Source organism: Stegastes partitus, unplaced genomic scaffold (genome assembly GCF_000690725.1).
Source record: "Stegastes partitus isolate 25-593 unplaced genomic scaffold, Stegastes_partitus-1.0.2 Scaffold378, whole genome shotgun sequence".
In the NCBI taxonomy this organism is placed as follows: domain Eukaryota; kingdom Metazoa; phylum Chordata; class Actinopteri; family Pomacentridae; genus Stegastes; species Stegastes partitus.
This window is the reverse complement of record NW_007578109.1, coordinates 335189-338593: the sequence shown is the minus strand read 5'-3', so window position 1 is coordinate 338593 and position 3405 is coordinate 335189.

The following is a 3405-nucleotide window of genomic DNA, read 5'->3' as shown; positions in this document are numbered from 1 at the left end:
AAACACACACTGTGGCTCTGTGTGTGTGTGTGTGGCTGTGTGTGTGTGTGTGTGTGTGTGTGTGTGTGTGTGTGTGGTTTGGTATTCTTGTGAGGACCTGCTGAAGGAAAACAGAGAAAGCCAACAAAATTCGGACAACTGAAGAGAACTTGAACAGATTTTACTGTAAGTCGTGTTTGTAGCTTTATTGCAGCTCTCCTCATGTCTCTGCATTATTTTAGCTCCTCTGTGTCCAGCATCACTCGGTGCTTTTACCCAACCCTGTTTACAGCTGAACTGCATTCTCCATGAGGTTCTGACATGAACCTAATTTTTGCATAAATAAATGTAATATGTCAACTGATTTTTAGGAGACTGGGATGTTTGAAACCGCTGTAAAGGAGCAGTTCAACTCTTATAACAGAGTTTTCCAGCTGCCATAAAGTGACTGCAGCTCCAACACTGTGATTATATTTTGAGGACCATAGGGCAAAGAATAACTGCAAAGGAGAACATTTCTCTCCCTGCTTTATATATCAAACTCATCTGTAAATTGTGGTAGTTACAAAGTAGTTTACAAAATTAAACGAGCAAATCAGACGTACAGTCTGAACATCAGAAACAACATTAAAACATACTTCTAATCCAATAACAAAGGTTCACAAAGACACAGGCCTGCCATCACAATCCGAAGCCACAGAAAGACAAACGAAGCCAGCTGTTTGTGTACAGGACTATTATGGTCGCAAAACTGTTTGTCCATGCGTACGGAGGTTGTCTGTCTGCAGTGAGATTTGTCAGTGTGTAAAAGAAGTTGTCAACCAGAATCTGCGAAAGTTGTCTCACAATTTGTCTGTAATCAGGTTTTCAAATGTGTAAAAAATCTGGCATCTGTATTAAAATTTGGACATGAAATAAGAGTTGTCGATGCGTACAAAGAGTTGTCACAGCGTATGAAAAGTTGTCAATGAGTACGGAGAGTTGTCAATGCGTACGAAGAGTTGTCAATGCGTACGAAGAGTTGTCAAGACGTTTCATGTCTTTGTACCTGCTTCGTCTAAATTTATCCGTCACTTTGTGTTTTTATTGTGCCTTTGGTGGACCGTCCAACTTCCAGACACTTCACGCAGTATGGACTCCCCTCATGTTGTGATGACAATGAATCGTGTCTCTGCTTCTTCAGACTTTGTTTAAATGCTTGAATTGGATTTTATAATGTGACAACCCAGTCTCACGCCAACTCGTGAAATAATCACGAAACTGAATCTATTGATTTGTGTCCCCGACCACGAATTTCAAACCAATGCATTTTCTGTATTTCCATATTTCGTGACTGTTTCACGAACAGCCATGAGACTGGGTTGTATGTGAGCTGGATTCATTTCAAATTATTCATGTTTTCAGTTCATGTTGTTATTGTTTTTAGTTCCTTGTCTGTGTTGGAAACCAGTCAGGGTTTAATGTCTCCATGTTGTTGTTGTCACCGTGGCTCCGAAGGCAGCTAACATCCTAAAACTGGTCGATGACAGTGTTGCTGCAGGCTCACACACAGCACCGTCATATTTACGCTGGTCTCAGATTCTGGTTTCAGCATCACGTGCAGTTCACAGTCAGCGTCACTGGGTGGAGTCCTCACAAGTGTGGTGGAGAAAGTGTGTGTGCTGACTGTTCGTGTGTGTGTGTGTGCGTGTGTGTGTGTGTGTGTGTGTGTGTGTGTCGGGTGTCAAGTGAAAGTGTTTGCGTGAAGAAGGAATGTGTGTGTGGATGTTCATTCAAGTGTGTGAGAGAGCGAGAAGAGTGTGTGTGTGTGTATGTGTTTGTGTGTGTGTGTGTGTGTGTCCTGGGGCTGAATTAGAGCAGAGGCAGTCATGTTTGATAGCGAGGTCTCGACATCAATGAAAACACTCTAAAACGGCACGCAAACTTTGAACGAAAGAAAAAAACAGCCAGGAGGGAGGAGCAGGAGGGAGGGAGGGAGGGCTGAGGAAAGGAAACAAGACGAGGAACCAAAACAAGGACTTCAGAGAAAAAAATCAACATGAAGACAGGTTTCTACAAGGTAGCGTCACTGACCTGGGAATATAAAATGTTAAATAAGTCACTGCATAATTATTCTCCTCCTCCAGTCAGCGTTCAGCAGATGGACCTTCAGCTCCATCACTGGTCCTGTTGGTCTCCATCAGCCTGAACATCTGGATGCTGCAGTTTCACCTCAGTCTTCTGATGAACCTGTTCAGACTCTGTCAGGTTCCACAGGGATCATGAGTGAACAGAACTTTTCAAGTCCACACACTAATTCTCAGTTGGACTGAGGTCTGGACTCTGGCTGGGCCTCCAGAACTTGACCTTGTTGTCTTTAAACCATTTCTGTAGAGCTTTGGCTGTTTGCTTCGGCTCATTGTCTTGATGGAAAACAAGTCTTCTCCACGTCTCAGTTCTCCTGCAGACTGCATCAGGTTGTCCTCCAGGATTTCTCTACACTTTGCTGCATTCATTCACCCTCTACCTTCACAAGCCTTCCAGGACCTGCTGCTGAGGAGATTCCCACATCATGATGCTGCCACCACCGTCTCTCCTATCTCAGCTGCTGAAGCTGGTACCTCCTTTAGAGGAGTCATAGGTGTCTTGGTGGCCTCCCTCACTAGTCTACTTCTTTGTCTGTTGTGGGACACATTTATTTATACATGTATGAAGAGACAGATCAACTTAATGTTATTTTCTGTTCAGTCCTGCTCTCATTTTCACATTTTTCACATCATTTTAGTCTGATTTGATTTTCGTGTTCATGTTAATAATTAAAGAAAAACTGTAGGAACCAGTGGAACAGTCAAAAGCTGCTTCTTCTAAATATACTGAGAACAGGATAATGTTTGTTAATGTATATCAACACCAGCCAGCAGTGAAGCCTGAGGCTCTGTAGTAATTAGTTCAGGATTAGCATTAATAACATCCTGAAGGAAATATTCATCAGGACACAGTTAATAAATTATCATTACAGCTTTTCAATAACATCACTCATGAATATTGATGCTTCGTTAGTCACGCAACCTCTGTTTTTAATAAATGTATGTATGTGTGCGTGTCTATATGTGCTGCACATATATTGTGTGTAATGTTTAATTCATAGCAGACCTCCTGCTGAAAACACAAAGACCTCAGAGCTGTCACCTGATGACCCTCAGACACACTCAGAAAAACATGCGATGTTAAATGCTGGAGACAAAGAATTACATGTACACATGAGGGCTGGCAATTACAGCTTAAATTTAGTAAACATTAATGACTATTGATCATTTTATTGATACGTTTCTACTAAAGAAGAGCAGTTTGGTTTGAATTTAAACACTTTATTTATCAAAGTACACAGATAAGAATTTCAATACAGCAATGATGGACACACAAATGACTACAGTAACAAACACAAAT